Source organism: Lactuca sativa, chromosome 9, assembly GCF_002870075.4.
Source record: "Lactuca sativa cultivar Salinas chromosome 9, Lsat_Salinas_v11, whole genome shotgun sequence".
In the NCBI taxonomy this organism is placed as follows: domain Eukaryota; kingdom Viridiplantae; phylum Streptophyta; class Magnoliopsida; order Asterales; family Asteraceae; genus Lactuca; species Lactuca sativa.
This window is the reverse complement of record NC_056631.2, coordinates 61014585-61036195: the sequence shown is the minus strand read 5'-3', so window position 1 is coordinate 61036195 and position 21611 is coordinate 61014585.

The window sequence follows — 21611 nt, the reverse complement described above, 5'->3', positions numbered from 1 at the left end:
TCTCATAAGTCCCTTGCTGCTACCTACTCACTCTCAAGCATCTCATAGCAGCTCACCTCTCCCTAGGCTAAGGCATCACACATCAGGCCACTCTAGTCCTAATAGCAATACCTAGCCTACTCTAGCATGCGGATACATCATATCAATATGAATATCACATAATACAAAAAGGTATTTTGGGAAATCACCGTTCGGGCGCTGACTGATCGTACACACATCTCTTGCTCTGCGTTTTTCGAAAATCTTTTACTCTTTTTGGAAAATACATCTCAAATCCTCAGTTTGAGTTCAAATACGCCCGAAAGTGTACTCGAATCCCTCAAACCAAGGCTCTGATACCAACTTGTAACACCGAAAATTTTAAAATTTATTTTTCACAATTCATAAAAACATTTCTCTTTTAATTTAATAAAACATCAATTCCAAATTCCAATATGTATCATACAAATCCCAAGATCACATAATTATATCAAATTCCTCCACGTGTGTACAGATCAAGCCGGCGCCTTCCCACGGTCATCGCTAGTACCTGAAACAACAACACTAGCACTGTAAGCACAAAGCTTAGTGAGTTCCCCAAAATACCACACATAAAACACATATTAGCCACTCGAGGCCATAACTCTATGGGTCCGTGCACCCAACTCTGTGAACCCTCAGGTTCTAACTCTATGAACCTTCCGGCTCCAACTCTATAAACATGCACAGCATAGATCACATAGAAATAATGCAGTACAACACATAACATGCACATAACATACATACACTAACACATAACTCTGATTACCGACTCAAGGTAAAGTATAGTGAGAAGACTCACCTCGTGTGTCTCGGTATCTCACAATCCCTGGAAATCCCTCGTGCTCGATCCTCCGAGCTCTAATCCTCCTATAACATCACAAGGCTCTAATTAACACTTTTTATCTCTAAGGTTGACTACCCCTAAAAAGTCAACACAGGTAAACGGTCAACGGTCAACGGTCAACTTTGACCGGACTCGGCGAGTGCATACGGCAACTCGGCGAGTCTAGACGTTCTCACCAACTCTCTAGGATTCCCTTTCTACACGTCGAGTACTCCCCCCTGACTCGACGAGTTACACCTGGAAGAATCGCGGGGCCACCCCGACTCAACTCGCCGAGTCTCAAGAACGACTCGGCGAGTCCCAGCTCGACTCAGACCTCGTGACAATCCTTTCCAACTCGCCCTGACTCACTGGGTCAACTCCTGACTCGTCTGGACCACTCACTGGCCGGTCCAAGGCAATCTTCAAACTACTCGCCGAGTCTGCTCATCGGACTCGGCGAGTCCATTCCATGCAATCACTCAAACTTGCTTCTAAGGTCAGATCTACTCCAACAATTCATAGATCTGGCCCTCCTAGACTGATTCATCACGTAAAGTCCCAGTCTTGATGCATGAACAACCTTTATATGACTAATTATGAAGAATCTTCAACAAATCTCACTATACAAGGTCATGACCTCCATTGCTCTCTATAAAGCTTGAAGGATGAGGCTCTCTGGACCTCTATGGATCCAGATCCGAAGTCTCATCTCTAGCATGGGACTATTTGGCCATCAAATCAACTCAACAAAGCCACAAGAAACCCTAAAATCGATTATACTTCACAAAACAGGAGATGGGTCGAAATTATACCTTTAGATTGAAGGGTCGAGCTTCCAATCCACCAAATAGCAGTCCCCTTTGCCTCCTCTTGGCTAGAGCCTCTTTCTTCTTTGCTAAACAACACACAAATGTCAAGAAATGCCTCCTTTCACTCTCAAATCGCTAAAGCACTTTAGGGTATCTCTCTATGGAATGATGGATGCAAAAGACGGCCATAAGGCCATTTAAATAGGTCCCAAACCCGAAAAATTAGGGTTTCATTAAACAGCGTGGACTCGCCGAGTCCATATCCTGGACTCGCCGAGTCCGAACGAATCCCGCGTCCAGAATCGCGACCCTACTCGGCGAGTCTGAGCTCCAACTCGCCGAGTCCCTTCTCAAAACTCAAAATATTAAAACAATAAAATACCTGGAGATCCGGGCTGTTACAATTATGAATCTAAAAAAGTCAAAGTTTGGACTGAAAGCCCAAAAAATGCATACCGCAATGACCATTTTTGCAATTTAGTCTAGTTTCTAATGTTTAACAATTATAAAATGTTAAATAAGAATAATATTAAAGATCATAATATTTTCCGTTCGTATTTTTTTTAATCATATTATTTATGAATCAAATTATTTTGAATTGTAATATTTTGAATCAAATTATTTTTGAATCATATGATTCTGGATCAATAATATATTCAATTAAATATTGTTTTTTGTTCAAAAAAATTATGGATCATTATATATTTTGAATGATTTTATTTTAAATCATAAAATATATAATTAAGGATTATAAAATATTTGAGTCTAAATATTTTTTCTTTTTTTCTCCTTCTTTCCTTTTACCTATTTAACCTTCAAACAATTAATTTTTACAGAAAAATGTCAAAATCTCGTACAAAATTATAAAAACGTCATATCATCTCACGGGATAGTGACCATAAATAAAATCATATCTCCACCTTATATTTTTCAATCATGCGGCAAATATTTGTCATCGTAGTCCTCATTTGTGAAGTTTTTTTTTTTGCCACTTATACACTCTTATTCAATTTGTCAAATGTCATTTTGTGATTATTTTAAATTAAATTTTTTTCTACATGTTATTTTATAAGTTTTTCTATTTTATTAAACTTCACATAATATTTTAATGTAATAATTGTAATAAATGTAGTAATAAATAGATATTAATTTCACTAATAACTTACATTTTAATTTCAAAATTCCCAAAATTAAAACTCTTTAGTTTCTTTTTTTATTTAAATTATTTGTTAAAATTTAAAAAAGAAAAAACATTTCTTTTATAATAAATCATTATTTTTCTTATTTTTTTATAAATTCAAAATTCTCAAATATTTTAACTTTTATAGTTAATTTTTTTTTAAATTAACGTATATAATATTTGTGTCTCACAACTAGTATATATATATATATATATATATATATATATATATATATATATATATATATATATATATATATATATATATATATATATATATATATATATATATATATATATAATTTCTTAAATAAAAGTTAAGGAAACATTTTTTCTTTAATATAATTTATCAAAGAAATAACAAAAGAGAAATACAATTTGCATTTAGTACGTGAGTACAAATCAGGTGTCCTTTTGAGAATACCTTACAGATCATTGTGATCATATTTAAAAGGTACAAACCTAACAACTATGGTTGAACATTTCAAAACAGTATTATTGTCTTTTAAGATACCCTCTTAAATATAAAATTAGAATTTATGATAGTTGAAGAATCAACCATATCGCTTTAACCCATATTTATAATGGCTTTGATGTTTTACAAAGTTTATTAAATTCATCCATTTTCCCATCCACAAAATTATATTAAAAATGAGTTAGAGAACTTACTATGGAGTGTATGAAAACCCAAAATACCAAACTGGAGCCAAAAAAAAAGCAAATTATTTCTAAAAAAGACAGAAAAAATGTCTTAAGATACAAATCAAATCGTTTGTTATTAAACTTAATTGTTTAGCTTATTAATCAATAGTTCCCTAACAAAGAAATCGGAAAATAAATCAATAACTCATCGGTTGTAAATATATATATATATATATATATATATATATATATATATATATATATATATATATATATATATATATATATATATATATATATATATATATAGGGAAGAGTTATTTGGAAAACAAAAAAAACTCTAAAAATCATAAAAATAAATAAATAAAATACCTATACATTACAAAACCTTTTTTTGAAAAAAAAATCGCAGCTTTTTTGACAATTTCGCTGAAAAAAAAATAAAAAATCAATTTCTTTTTTTTCGGAAAAAAATTTCAAAAAAAATTTCAGCGATTTTATGTTAAAAGCTGCGATTTTTTGATAAAAAAGTTTTGTGATCTCTAGATAATTTTTTTATACATTTTTATGATTTTTAGGTTTTTTTTTCCATAGAATATATATATATATATATATATATATATATATATATATATATATATATATATATATATATATATATATATATATATATATATATATATATATATATATATATATATATATATATCACTTTTTTAAAACAAAACCTTAAGTGAGTGATTCATTATGGTTTATTTTGATTTAAAAAATAAAACTAAACCAATAACATTTATTTTTTAATTTATGTCATGTACTCTGCCCGGCCCCCCGATTTCCTTAATGGTTTCTCTGGCAACTTTTTTGGTGTGAACCACCGTACTACACATGTGCTCTACCCTCTGCCCATTTTCATCCCCCCATCTTTCTATTAATTGCAAATTATGCTCACAAGTTTTTGTAATTAGATAAACTCCACTTTTTTCAATCAAAATTTCAGATTTCTTTTCGAAAAAGTTGATTTCGAGATGTGTTAGAGGCAGTAACATGAATATCTCTTTGTATTTTGCTTCTTAAAGTCCAAAACTTGGTATTTTATTGATTGCGAGTATATAATTCTTTTAGGGTTTGAAATATATATTCCAAATTATAACTTTTAATAGCTTTTAAAGCGATCATATCATCAGTTAAAATGTATATATACCTCGATGATTACTTAAGTCAATTAACTACTAAAACGTATGAAGATTCGAATAATTATAGGTTCAAGAAAATCAATTACTATTGAGTAATCAAAAATATATTTCATTATTATAAGAAAACTAATCTACTTACCAATGAATTTGTTATTATTATTATTATTATTATTATTATTTTATCTTTTTGAATAAGAGGGAACGTAACTATAGAAAGGGAAATTATTTTTTACATTTCCCTTATGTCTTATTCCTAGTTTCATTTCTAGATCTAGCGAAATCAAAAATCCTTTGCATAAACTATATTTGTATCAAGACAATGTTTTATCGTTATAATGCAATAACGCTCATATTTCACAAGGAATGTATATTTAAATATTTATTTATAGTTCTAATTTGTCGATTACATCTACATATTTGCAACATATAAACAAATGTTGGTATACATGGTAGACCTACATATTTCATCTACTATATACATGCATATTTAATATATATATATATATATATATATATATATATATATATATATATATATATATATATATATATATATATATATATATATATATATATATATATATATATATATATATATATATATAGATTGTGCACAAAAAAGGTATCATACTAATGTTCTCCCTTAACAAACCCACGGTGGTCCTACTTTTGGTACCCTAGAAAACACTAGGACCATCACTTGTTGGCCTATAAAAATACATATACTTAATGTCTTGAGCATTCCCTAAAAAGATAGTGGGTATGTTTCATTCTGATGCTTTTATTCCATAACATCAAAAACTATCAGATTGATCTTTAAAATCTTCATATAACACGTTTTCCCCAAAGAGATGAAGGTAATGTATTTATTTTGCATATATAAGTGGACAATGGAGCATGTATATGTTCATAATATCCTTTCTCAATTCTGTCCAATTATTACAGTTTGGGATAGGGACTAACGAGAGGATAGAAGGTGTGGTGATGATGCTGACAGAAGATAGAGAGCACAGATGATGAAGATGCAGTCAAGTTTGTGCATCTTACTTCTTTGTGCTCTCTATGCTTCTGTCATTATCATGTATCTTCTTTCCTTCTTCTTCCTCCCCAAAATGTGTTTAGCACTTACAAATTTGATTTTTTTTTTTTTTTTTGAAAATGAGTAACTGAAACTTGTACATTCTATTCAAATCTTGAATCTACAGGTTCGTCTATAAGAACTTAATCCACACCCAATTAGTTGAGTATCATTCGGTTACAAATTTGAATTTTAATTCCTCAATTTGCTAAAACTATTTAGAATTTTTTATTTTTCCATTTGTTATGTGAAATGGTTCACATTTAACATGCTATAATAATGTTATTACTAATTCATCACTTGACCTAAAAACTATTTGAACATATCGAACTTTAAAAATCAGTCTTTTAGAAATCCGACTTCAAAACCTAATAAAAATGAACTATTCTTTTGCCCATTTGTGTTATCTTTCATTAAATGTCTTGGTCAACGTACTTTTTAATAGACGTTTTTACATATAGTGAAGGGTCAAAAACTTTATTATGACAAAGTGTCTATTGTTTACAACAGATAACATGTGAAACTTTTCACGAGGACAAACTTTTTAAAACATTTATATTTTTATTAATCCTTATACGGTTATACCATGTTACTAATTTTTCCTGACAAAAAATATTGTAAAATTTGTAGTGTATCGATCATATATGTAGGATACGATATAGATTCTATTTATTGCTTACGTTTATCCTTAGTTTTTGTGTTTATCCCTTTTAAGCTGTTATCTCTTATGCTTAGGATCTCGCTGATGTTCCCCTATAAGTATCCAATTGTTATGTGGAATAAAATTGCATTTATTTTAATTATTTTAAGGTAGCATTTGATGTATAAGACTACACGAGACTAAAAAGATCAAAGATGGTTTTAAGCTTGGTTTGTCATGGATATAACAAGAACAAAAGTTGTACCTTTTAAATTTTAGTCACATCTGAAAGGATGGAACAAAACAAGTTGACAAAAAAAATAATTAATAAATAAATAAACCCTTCATTTTCATCAGTTTCATCTTCCTCCTTCACTAATCTTATCTTCATTAGTGACATATTTGCATTTGATAACTGCCTCTTTTGTCTTTGCTACTCTATACATCAAGGACTGAAACCACCATGGTTTTTCTGTGCAAAACTCTTCGCAACATTAATATATTCAAGTCAACCACAATCTTCTTGTTTTACAAGAGTTCATGCGTACATCCAATTAAAGAGGGCTAAAACAATTACATCAAATTGAAATCCGAAACCAACACTAGCTTCTTGATTAACTAAATCCAAGTGGGGTGAAACCAAGGGTGAGCAAAAATATCGATGGTAACCAACTTCGGTTCTTTCTTTTCCTCCTATTAGGTACTCATTGCTGCAAGTTTAGGCCCTTATAATTCTTTTGTATGAAGCTCCCTCTTTGCTACATGTTAGGTTCAAGAATTAACTAATTTGGATAAGTATCCTTTGAGTTATATAGCCATAAACGTGAGAATTTGAAAACTTAATAATTTTTCCGGACTTAGTTTTTTTCCTAACCTCTACAAAAATTTTCTCTAACTTTTAAACATTTATAACTCTCTCATGTGAATGTGGATCGAGTTTTAAATTTGTTTAAGCAAATAACAAAACAATAAACACAAGAAAACAATCATTGTATCACATTGTATTTTAACTATCAATTTTTTATGATATTAGCTCTAAATTATTTAGAATAACATTTCACTTTTATACAATTCATATATGCAAAATGGAATTTGTGAACACTGAGGGTTATGCTATGGTGTCGATAGTGGCACCGGTAACATCTGTTTTCCGAACGCAATGCAAAAAATTTTGATTTTTTTGTTTTTTTTACTATTGTGCTGATAAATAAAAAAAATATATGTCATCGACAACATCAGTGGCGGAGCCAGGATCAAAGTAAAGGGGTATCCCAATCTTTTTTAGGGTAACCTAATTTTTTTCCCGGGATACTTGCGTTTCCCCGGTTCGGTTTTAAGCTCAAATCTTAATCGAATTCTTAGCTAACCTCAAGTCTTGTTATATAAATATGAAGTTGAAGTATATTTTGATACTTGAATCGATGTGAGACTCAAAGTAGATATCAAATAAAGCATGGGCATAACATGTTTATATAATAGAAAAAATGGCTGAGTTTACATGTGTTTAGCGACGTAGGATAGAATAGCTGGGAAAATAAAACAAAAGTAAACAAAGAATATGTAAGAAGCAAGAATTAATCTCGAGACCTTTGCTTGAATAAGCCAACGCCTTACCCAGCAAACCAACTGTTTGTTTGTGTTTATAAGTGGAGGGATGCGTATATATACATTATACCGATTTTTTTTTGAGGGATACGTAAACAAAAATTACACTACCGAAAAAAATTTGAGGGGTATCCCGGGCTACCTCGGGATCCCGTTGGATCCGCCCCTGGACAACACCTACTACGAAATTGTGGGTCTGTTCTTATATGTGAAATAACATTTCACTAGGACTATTATTTAGTTATTTTTTCGGATTTCAATTAATAGACTATTTTATGTTTGAAAATATACCTGATACGTAGGCCTTCCAGTATACATGCAACGAGGCCGGCCATGGTTGAGCTGGCCACGAACAACGGCCGTGCACACCACCCCGTTGTTTTGTGGTCAGCCGTTTCCAATGGCGGAGTCAGGAATTTTGATTTGGGGGTACAAACATTATCAATATATATTCAATATAGTTATCATATCTAGGACATTAAATACGTAGTAAAATATTTTAATCTGGGGGTACAATAACATACAACATGTTTACAAATAAATTTTTTTATATACATAAAATAATTTTTTAGGGATGCTGTAGTACCCCCAACGCCCTATCTAGCTCTGTCACTGGCCGTTTCCGTGATGGCTCGTGTTCAGAATAACGAGTGCAAATGACGAATAAGATTGCGACCCACTTTGACCAAATGTTTATAGCCGTTCAACGGCTAGTTTATTTTAAAAACAAAAATTAATTAAGCAAAAATTTAACCAATTTATTTATCTATAAATACAACATTTTTACCCTTTATTTCTTACACCATTCTTTTCTTTCTCTATATACAAAATACACACTACATCTTCACAACTAAAATCATGGATCCCGACCAAAATACCCCTCCAAACTATAAAAATCGCAAACTTGATAACACTTTTGCGTTAGATACAACTCCTCGCCAATTCCCGACTATGGAATCACCTCAAGACGGTTTTGTCAATTTGCTTCAAACCGGTTCCTTATCCAGCAAACACCACTTTTCCAACAACAACTTCCTAAACATACGCAAAAGCGGCTCGAACAATTTTGATGTCTTCAAGGCAGTAATGGATCAATTTGAAAAAAAACAACTCAAACACGCAAAGTTTTTCCGTATATGAAACCGTGACTAAAATTGAAAGATGCTCCAAAATGGAAAGAGTAAACGGAAGGAAATTTGTAATCTTCTGGTTCAAAGTGTTCGAGAAACCTCAATGGAACTTCCCAACAATCGGACGGCCTAACACACATCGACATCAACGATGATCCGCTAGATTTTGAAAACGAGCAACCTCTTTATCGGCTTGTTGGAAGAAATAAAGCAAAAAAAAAAAGTGGCTTCAACATCTTCGAGCTCTGGTGTTATGGATCTTTTGGCGATAAATTTGATCGATATGTGCAAGTTCAAGAAACTAACGCCGAGGTGATGACTCGAATGGAACAAAAAATGATTGAAGCACAAACATCATTTCAAGAAATACAAACGACGATACAAACAAAAACCGATTTGAAAATCTTGAAAATGAAAGCAGACGACCTTGACGGCGAAAACGTTAAGCTTTTTCTCGCGATGAATGAGTCACCCGGCGTAGGCGTAGGGGCTAGTTTATTTTATTTATGCTTGGTATTTTTAGGTTTTTTTAATGTTTTTATTTTATTTTAAGCAATGTAATTTTATTTTTAATGTTATTTTTTATTTCAATTAATGTAGTTTTTATTTAATGTAATTTGGTATTTTAATTTAATGGAAAACTAGTATTAAAAAAATGATTTTATTGTATTTTTGAATTTAAAAAAATAAAAAAAATTTAGGTTGAGTGGTTTGTTAGTTGTAAGTATCATATGTTAGTGGTGGAGAAATGTGTTGCTGAAGTGACACCTACCACATATATGGTATGTGATTGGTATAACAGATGGTCTTACTAAATTATATTTCTAACTACTTCTGTTTTGGGTTTCGTGATTTGGATTATGTGAGTCACTTATAAATACACTTGAATCCAATTCATCCTTACAAGATCTCTCTTTTACACGACAACAACAACAACAACAACAACAACAATAACAACAAAAAACAAAATAGCTAGATCCACATTGGCTGCAACGACTTACCAATCTTACGAAACAAGATTAAAGTTACTAAGATCGTGTCAAAATTATATTACAGATTCATATTAAAGACGTATACTGCCGTGAAAAAAAGACATAAAAAGAGTTAAAGTTTTCAAGAAATCAGTATAATTGCCCAATTTTATTTTTAAAATATTTATTGTAATATATATAAGTAGGATTAAGAGAGGACTTAAAAATCGGTGAGAACTGCGATATAAATCTTGGCCGTAAAATTTAAATATATTTATCGTCAAAATCTCACGAAATGATATTACTTTCGATAATTATTTGCGAGCTTTTATAATGAGAATAAATGGCATGGGACATAGGAGATTTTGAAGAGTTTTCAATGGCAGAGGCGAGAAGATTGATTGGCAATAATATTTTACCGACTATTATTTCTCAAAGCAGGTGGAATCGGTTTCTTCCCTAGGAAGGTTAATATTTTGGTTTGGCGTGTTACTCAACATAATTTAGATAAACGTCGTACTAATGTCCTGTATTATTTGTCCTATTTATGATTTGGAAGCTGAGAATTAGAGCATTTATTTTTCCAATATGAGGTGGCCGCTAGAATGGGGAATGAAATCTTTTAATGGTTTGATGTTTATCGATTCGGGTAGAACTTTGTTTATGTTTATCAACATTCTTGCATGGAATGCTAAAAATTAGGTTATTGACGCGGTGGTTTGTACCACAATTCAGTATTTTGACGATTTAGAAATAGTAAAGTTTTTTTTGCTGGAAATATCAGAAAGGATGAAATTGTGTATTCGATAAAGGAGTTATATTATTTTGTAGTTTTGTAATAGAAATAGAAAATGTTCTAAGATATTTTGTAATTTTGCTTTCTTGCTCTGTATTTTTGTTTTCTTGCTCTAGTGTATTGTCAGTATCATTTGTTTTAAATATATTTGGTTGTTTATGAAAAAATAAAAAATAAAAAACTGGATGAACCCGAATTTGTAACTATTTTTGACAGCTTAGGAATGTTTTTATAAAAAAAAAAAAAAAAAAAATTACGCCGAAATAATATTTTCAAGCTTTTGACGTTTTGTTAGTTTTGTGAAAAAAATAGTGCCAAAAAATATGTTAAATGTAAAAAAGCACCAGTAAAAAGTTTAAAACGTTATAAAAAGTTTAACATTAACTTGAAAGAAAAATAAAAAAATATATATAAACATTAATTTCTTGTAGAATAAAAACAAAATATATTATACTATTTATCAACGCCATGTCTCAACTTATGGTTATCACCTTCATACTTTGTAATAGCATTTTTTACATTTTACTTTATAAAATATCATCTTCATCTATTTAAATTATCTATTTAAATTTGAACAACGACATTTTCCACCATAGCATTTACTAATTTTGTTGATATTTACTCGGTATATTTTTGACCAAAACACGTGGGGCGGTCTTTGTGTATTTCATCAACTCGTAAACGAGTTAAAGAAAACACACGTTCAACAAAATACATGTACACAATGAGGGACGATTGCCAGCATTTTGTATAGTTGATATTTGTGATATAATAGTAAGTATGTAAATTATAATTAAAACATTAAACAAAAATTGAAATATTTTTATTGTATTCAAACTTGCGTTATGATCAAACTACCCAATGAGAAGTCTATTATGTTGGTCGTCGTCCCAAATAAACAAAACTCGAACAAGTGTACAAAAAATATGCTTACATAATGTACTATTTTTTAAATCTATTAACCAATTTTTTTTATTATGTGTTTTAACAATATTGTGTTTTACATATTCTTGAAGATAATATTTTTGTTTTGTTGTGTTAACTGATGTTAAGTTAAAACTCAAAATGTTAGAAGCTGAGAATAAGAGATAGGGAGCATATTCAATTTTTCTATAGTTATTTGTTTGAGAAGTTTCTGAAAAGGATATTTTTAGTACGTTTTAATATTTTATTAATATTAAGTTTATAAATTTTATTTTCTTTGTTTGACTATCCTAATGTATTTTTTTTTATGATATCTATTTATGTGTTTTTTAAATTATGGTATACATTAAATAAAAATAAAAATAATCTACCAAGAAAACGTATCTATATTATCCAAATATAAATCACTCGATATTCATGTATCCAACTTATCAATTAGATAATATGTAAATAAATTATTAAACATTAATTAAAGTTTTAGTACAAAAAAGCAAAAACAATCAATAATAGTTACTTCAACTCAATCAATGTTCGATTAATACATTAAGGTGTTGTTTGGTTTGCAGAATGTTGCCGAAAGAATTTGAATTGGAATTGAAAAATGAATATGTCAGGAATTTGAATCCAATTCCATATGCTGTTTGATTGGCAGGAAATGGAATTGTAATTAATTCCAGAATCTGTTTGGTTCGCTAGGAATGGAATTGGAATTGATGTAAAATGACATAATTACCCTTTTTCCTGTTTTGCTTAATTTCACCTTGTTTTCTAACTTATATGTAAAAATACATTATGAAAATTATAAAAAAAAAGTAAATTTTCGGCGGTGGTGGCAGTGGCGGTGACAATGGTGGGTGACGGTGATGGTGGTTGTGACGGTGGTGGTGACATTGATTGTGGTGGCGGAAGTGGTGATGATCGTGGCAGTGTCAGTTGGTGGTGAAAGCAATGGCGGTGATGATGTTGGTGATGGCAGTGAAGGCTAGTGGCGGTGGTGGTAGCGGCGATGGTGGCATCATTGGTAGTGGTGGTGGTGGTAGTGTTATTAGTGGTGGTGGGGCGGCGGTGGTGGTGGGTGATGGCATTAGTAATGGTGGTGGTGGTGGCAATGATGGCGGCGGCGGTGGTGGTGGTGGTCAGAGGCGGCAGCGACGGTGGTAACGACGATGATGGTAATGGTGGTGGCATCGCAGGCAGTGGTTGTTGGTGGCGGTGGCGGTGATGGTAGGTGGTGGTGGCGACGACGGTGGTAGTGATTGGTGGTCATGGCGGTGGTAGTGGTGGTTGGTGGCAGTGGTGGGGGTGGTGGTGGTGGCGGTGGCGGCAGTGGCAGTGGTGGTGGCGGTCGGTGGCGGCAGTGGTGGTTTTTTGATAAGTCAAGGGGTATTTTTGTAGTCTTCCACTTTCCTTGATAAGAATGAATGTTTTCCATCCAACTTTGGAAGGAATTCACTTTCCTCCATATGGTGGAAAGTTTATTTCATTTAGGAATCATTTTCCTTCCTCTAAGTCCAACCAAACGCATGAATTTGAGGCAATTGGAATCCTTTTCCCTCGAATTCCATTCATTTCCTGCCAATCAAACGCACCCTAATAAATATCGTACATTGATAATAGTTTTTTTACACTATTTTATGAAAAAATAAAAAATATATATTTTATTTTATCCCGGTGAATGAGCGTTACCACCTACACCTACGCATGTTATTAACTTATTATGTCATATTACTGGTCCTACAAGTTTCGAAGATATCTACACATACGGTACCAATAATTTTTTCCCTAAATTATATACCATATCAATTATAGTTTGTACAAAAAAATTCTACCACTACCGTACCAAGTATAGTTGGTATCAAATTTTTTTGGCTACCAATACGTTCGGTTGATACATGTTGGTAATGGTATATACCAACATGTATGAGGGTTTTTTATATGAGGATTTATATGTTCTTGAGCGGTGTGAAACTTAAATGAAGGTTTTCTAAATAAGAGTTTTGTAATTGTTGCAATTGAAAAGTTGATCCGAAAGGATTTCATTAATTTCTAACATGAAAGTGGAGGAAAATGAGACATGCCAACATGAATTTAAAATTTAAACTTTACTATTACAATAAATGCTAAAATAGAGCTCTTAAAATCTTAAACACTAAACATACTAAATGTTATATATATATATATATATATATATATATATATATATATATATATATATATATATATATATATATATATATATATATAGGGTTAGGTTATTTTGTTTTCACTATCTATTGTGTGCATGTATGACTGATTCTGGACCAATCATTTTAGTTATTTTAAGAAAGTAATTAATGCATATTACATGTTGAAGATATAATGAATATTAATTACATCTTCAGCATTTAATATGCATTAATTACTTTCTTAAAATAACTAAAATGATTGGTCCAGAATTAGTCATACATGCACACAATAGATAATGAAAACATTTGAACCTAACTATATATATATATATATATATATATATATATATATATATATATATATATATATATATAGAATTGGTTCGTATTACCGTGGTATTGAAAACTTTGTATCATTATCGTACCACGATCACTCAATTTGTATGGTACTTTTAACCAAACATATTGGTTACCAACATTTTTGGTTCGGTTGATAACATGTTGGTTGATTTTCCATGATATATTTTTGTCAGGCCTACGTAAAACATACCACATTTATAAAAGCGGCTCCTGAAAGATGGTTGTTAATAAAGACCAATGATAGTTTATCGCAATGTCTAGCAAATGCATCATGTTTTAGTTTGAACTTTGTAGTATTATCGTACCACGATCACTCAATTTGTATGGTACTATTAACCAAACATGTTGGCTACAAAACATATTGGTTACCAATATTTTTGGTTCGGTTGATAACATGTTGGTTGATTTTCCATGATACATTTTTGTCAGGCCTACATAAAACATACTACATTTATAAAAGCGGCTCCTGAACGAGGGTTGTTAATAAAGACCAATGATAGTTCATTGCAATGTCTAGCAAATGCATCCTTGTTTTAGTTTCTCAGTGCTCTCAGAAGATTGTTTGCAACAATATTGATTTATTGTTATCGTGAAGATGTTTGTAAGTTATGGAATGACCACTACGATTTGCAATCATCTTCAAGATTACAATAAATCCATAGTGTTGCAAACAACCTTATGAAAGCACTGGGAAATTATAACAATGAAACATCTCCAAGACATTGCGATAAACTATTAGTGGTCTCTATTAACTCTCTTTCAAAAGTCGCTTTTCGAAATGGGATATGTTTTATGTAATTCACTATGTAGAAATCTTCAAAACATGTAGGGCCGCTAATATGACATAATAACAAGCATAGGTAGTATCGCTCCATTCAACAGGATAAAATAAAATATATAATTTTTTTATAACATAGTGTAAAAATTAACTATTATCAATATACGATATTTATTAGTTTATTAGTCGAAAAGTGTATATTAGATTGATTCTTACGTGAAATTCTTATCGTTGATTGTTTTAGTTTTTTTTACTAAAATTTTATGTTATTATAATAATTTATTGAAATATTATCTATTTGATAAATTGGATACTAGCACATGGATTGATTTACATTTGGATAATATAAGTAATTTTTCTTGGTAGATTATTTTTATTTTTATTTAACATATACCACAATTTAAAAATCAAATAAATAGATATAAGAAAACAAAAAAAAAATACATTAACATAGTCCAACAAAGAAAATGAAATTTATAAACTTAACATTAATAAATTATTAAAACATACTAAAAATCATTTTCAAAAACCCATCAAAAAATAACTATAAATTAAATACTTTCTCTATCTCTTATTCTAATCCTCTTACCTTCTCACATTTTTGGTTCAAACACAACCTTAGTTAACGCAGTAGAAACCAAAAAAATATTCACAAGAATATGTAATATAAATTTAATAAGGTATATTAAAATAAATACCATGTAAACAATGCATCTATATATAATGTTGCTTATAAATAACTTGCTCAAATTCCTGATGGACGAACTCGATACATATAAATTATGGATCAATAAATATTGCAAGATATAAAGATACCATCAATCTTATTGGTATATGATTCAACGTCATATATGTATCTCTAATTTAGAGAAAATGTTGTTAAAACACGTAATAACAACAAAATTTTGTTAATAAATTTAAAAGACATTAAATAGATTTGAAAGACACCAAAGAAATATTATATTGACCTATTTGTCTTCTTGTAGTTTGATCTCCAAGTTTTTGGAATGCTCCAAATTCTACTTGAGCATCAAAATTTGGGTCAATACAAGCAAAAACATATCTAAACAAGGTTCCGGCACCATACCAAATGTGTCCGAAGAAGAAGAGCAAAACAATTGAAGCATGTCCAAAAGTAAACCAACAACTCGGACTCCACATCGAACACAACAGACTTCTCATTGGGTTGCTTGATTGTCGTTTGAATACAATAAAAATATTTCAATTTTTATTTAATTTTTTAATTATATTTTACATAATTAATATTATATATATATATGTATATATATATATATATATATATATATATATATATATAAGATCAAGTAGGAACTCAAAAAATTGTAGTAATCTTAACTGTGTTAGAGAGCATAATTAATCTTAATTTGTGTTTGGTTGCTTAACTTGATCATAGGAAAATAACTACTATCATTCACAGTCCAATTTGTGTTTATTATCCATTTAGTGTTGAACTTGTGCATGATCATTGCTTGGTAATTCATAAGTTGGTAAGGCCTATATATTTGATCATAATATCTAGTTAACAAATTGGTAATCAATATAATCAATCCATTAGAAATCAGGAGAAAGTGAAATTGGATCTAAGCAGAAGTATCATTTTAATTCTTGAAGTTAATTTGTTTTCTTTGTTTGCTTGTTTGTTAGTTGATAATAAGTTCATCTGATCTTGTAAAATCAGTAAACCCCCCCCCCTCCCTACCCCCAATCAAACTTTGTTTCTTAGTTTAATTAGAAGTAGTTAATTTATTTAATTGAATTCCTTTCCCAGTGATCGACACCCGACTCACCTGAGCTATTCTATAATCTGACTAGGTACACTACATATAAGTGCATAGTTAGCAAATTAAGTGAGGTTATAAATTTAAGACTGATAGGTATATTTGTGCACATCAATGGGGGCTCATGGTAATACATTACAACCACCTTAGAGATCTGACTACCAAGAGGGATGCCTTAGAGTGATAAATAGAATACGTTAGGATTTGTAAAATATCCTAAAAGATAATATGATATAATCGTTAAATATCCTGCAAAGATAGTAAAATTAGGAAGTGTAAAGCATCCTATAGAAATAATAACACAGGATTAGGAGAATGTCCTAAAAAGATAATAATTCAACGGGTGATATAATAAAATATAGGAAACTAGGAATTTAAGAATCATAAAATTTCTAAAAAGTTTTCAAAAGAGTTTATTATACGTTTACCTCAAAACCTGTGAACTCACCAACATCAAGTTGAAGATTTCAAAAATCACATGTGGTCCTAGAAAGGGCGGCTCAACTAGTTTGGGGGCTCTAAGCGAACCGAAATTTGGCGGGCCGCTGTACTCACCTTATACTACAGTAAAAGTTGTCCTACTCATAACTTTGTAATCTTCTTGACTCTTCAATGAGGACCTAAACAAAATCAATATATTTAGTGTACACATTATTACGTTAAACTAAAATTTAGCATCTTCTATTTTATAACATCTAATTAAACAATTATTTACATTAACTTATGTTCATTTTTTAAATATGTATTTCAAGTTAGTTAACTTTTAATCAGAATATTAGATACAATTAATGTACCTAGGTAATAAAATATTCAAACTTTTTTCTTAAGAATGTTTTCAATTTCACTTCATTACATGTCAAAAAAAACATAATATTTCATATTTTAAAATCCATTATGTTTTCTCAAAAGAATGATGTTTGTGATGCAATTACCATATCCTTGACTGGACATGCTGGTGTAGTGAGCTCAAACCGAAATGAAACCTGAGATATAAAATTAAATGTTGAGTGAGGTTTAAAATCTTTATGTATAGTCTTTATGGAACTCATTACATTCTGTTCTAAAACACCACTCCTGAAGCATCATCAACATGTAAGTCCTTCACAAATCCAAATGAGGTAATGTCACTTCCAAAGTCTAAATCAATAATCTGAGATAAGGCTTTTAAGGCATCGTTTTTAGCTTCTATTGTCAATAATGATGAAACATCAACTACAAACTTGTAGCAACACAGTAAGATAGCCATATCAGGTGTGACCGGATCAATAAAAAAATAACAATATAACATGGAGGTCAATCATCAAAATCTGATCTTTTGCAATATAGTTGTTAATAATCAAGTCTGTGCTATTTACTCAAAAATCAAAGTTCTCATGCCGAACTTAAAACTTATTAGTGCCATTTTGTAACATGTCGTTTAAATTAAATAAATAATAAAACCTAAACCCCGCAATGTAAATTTTATTTTATTTAGCCCTAACTCTGTAATAAGAAATCAGTATTAGCCATGGGAGTTAAAAGTAGTATTTTGGGGGCAATGAGGGTTAAAGTGTAACTTTCAGACTAGTTATGAATAGATTTTTGGATGCTAGGGGCTGATTGGTAATTTTTGGACTTATTATGAAAGGATTTTTGGAAGCAGGGACTAAAGGGTAAATTCTGGATTTAAATTGAAAAACCTTTATGGAGGAGGTTCTAAACTTGGAAAAATGAGTAAAAGTTTGGTAATAGCATGGGACTTAAACTTGGTGGTCTCGTTCCTCCCGTATTAAGGAACATCACCTCCAACCCTAACCCTAGGACATCACTATTCAGCTACCACCTTATTCCTTCCCTCCAGCCGTCGCCACTCCCCTCCGATGTCAAGGTTACAAACCACCAAGCCAATGCCCGTGGTTGCTGGTGGTGATAAATGATGGGGTTTGAGCACTACAACATCTCTATGGTGTACATGCAACCATAATGCTTTGGATCTATGTGTTTCTCAAGTTATACATGCAAATCAAGTTATCCAAAGCATGAACCCTAATTAGCATACAATTTTCGGAAATCATAACACAAATCTAAGTTAGAAAAATACCTTTCACTTGTAGCTTGTAGATCTTGTCCTTTAAGAGCTTAGTGTCTCAATTGTTACACCTCAAATGGATCACAAACACCAAGTAGCAAGTTGGAAGAATATGAGATAGGTTTTTAATTTGGAATCAACTTTATTATAGTTAAAAAATTTGGCTCCGTTTTTTCTTTTCATTAGTTCTAGAATATGATTTTTTTATATTAACTTAAAATATGTCACTATCTTAAAATAGATTGAGAATGAGATTTTTTATATTTACTTAAAATACGGCACCATTTTCTATTCAATAATATAACTAACAAAAATCGTTAAATATGTATTTTTATGAGGTTCAACATAAATAAACGACCACAAATGAGAATCCATATCTAATCAATCATCAACTAATTACATTAGATACTAATGTGTACATAAAAATTACATTTAAATTTTTAAACTAATAGTAAAAAAATTTCATTATTTATTATGATAAAAAATCTGTAAATCAAAAAATATACATGCTATTTAATCGCATACAAGTTTTATGTATGGCTTATTCACAATAAATTAAACCATATATAACCATATTAAACTACATAATTATCCCACTGCGCAACGCACGGGCATTCACCTAGTTTAGTATAAAGTAGGCGAATGTCGCGCGTTGCGTGGGATATAAAATATTTTATATTAAAAATAACTAAATCTTTGTTATTAACAATTTTTAGTATTTTTATTATGTTGAACTATATTATAAGAAATAAGGTTGGAACTTGAAGTTGTTTTGTATATACAAAGTTATATGATTAAAATAGAAAAAAAATAAAAAAAAAAATTGTTATTGTTATCTATTAAATAATAATTTCATATTAACGTAAAATGTTTATATTAAATATTATTATGTAGAAAATACGATAATAGAGACATCTTTTTATCTAGTTTAAATTTTATCATTGTGTACAACATATGATAATAGATACAACTTTTTATCTTAAATAGTAAAAAAATGTTTTGTATCATAGATATTACCATAACTAGTTTATAACCCGTGGGAACCACGGTTACAAAAGTAATTAAAATTTCATTGTAAAAATTCAAAATTGTTAATCAATTAATTTATATAAATTATTAATTAAGAGATATTTTTATTAGTTATGTAAAATTATATTTATTGATTCAAATAAATATGTGAAATTAATTTTTAATTTATATCGGATAACTTTTATTTGTGAATTAATGTAAACAATAATATAAAATTTAAAATGGAACATGGAAAATGGAAAATAAATAGATTGACAAGTAACATCACATTAATTAGGAGGTCTAATAAATTTGAAATGAAGAATTAAATGATTGACAAGTGGCATCATATTAATTAGGATGTCTAATATGGTGACACATGGTAAAACAACTACTCTTTTATTAGTATAGAGATGATTATGTAGAACATATGATAATAGTGACATCTTTTATAAGGTTAAAACTTTAAATTGTATTACATACAGGGTTGTAAAACTTTGCTAACACAACCAAATACTCGGCATGTTACTTAAACTCAGCCTCCAATGGAAGCGAGTTTGCCTAACTCAGCCAGAAGACACACGTATCTTTATTAAACTCGATCCAAATTTAAATAATACGGTCCAAAATCATTTTCGAAATTCTGAAATTTAATTGGTCACTTGTCAACAAAGACAATCTCACCAAAGAATACACTCAACGTCCTACAAAGTTAGATGTAAGGAAGATCTCATGGCATAGTCCCTTTAAAATATTTCATAAACTTTCCTATTGATAGAGGAGAATACATTCTCTTGTTTACTCTCACGATCAATGTGGGATGAAGACATTTTAATTAAACTCATTTCTTTATTTGCCAATAATTTCATTTTGTTAAATAAAATATTAAATAATTAAAATAAAACGTTATCTAGAAAATTTATTGTTCAATAGTTCCATTTTTCAGTAATTTCGTAAGTTGCTATAAAAAATCATGTTTTTATTGAATAACTTTTTGTTAAATTCTAAAATCATAAATTCAGTTAGATACTTAATATAGAAAGTTTGTTTATATGTATTTTTATGATTCAAAATGTCATTATAAAATGAATTTATTTATAAAATATAATCGAGTATATATTTCGTGCTTTTGAATCAAAGCGATTTTTCAAATAATTATAATTTTATGTTTAGGTAGATTTTTTTTATATTTATATAACATTATGTAGCTTATAATATTATTATAAACAATTGGAATAATCATGAGAGTTTCAAATGTATGTGGTGAAAGGAAAATGCTTCATTTGTCGGTCCAAACTGATCAAACTCAGACCGATTCAGCTTAATATACCAAACTAAATAACGTTTTTTCTATTGAAACCCGGTTTGTATATATTTTGTGTTTTTGAATCAAATTTATTTTTCAAACAATTATAATTTTATGTTTAGGTAACTTATTTATAATATTATTAGAAACAATTTGAAAAATCATGGGAGTTTCAAATGTATGGGCTGAAAGGAAAATGCTTCCTTTATCGGTCCAAATTGATCAAACTCATACCGATTCAACTCAATATACCAAACTACATAACGGTAGGCATAAGGAAGTTCTCATGGTTTGGTCCCTTTGAAACATTTC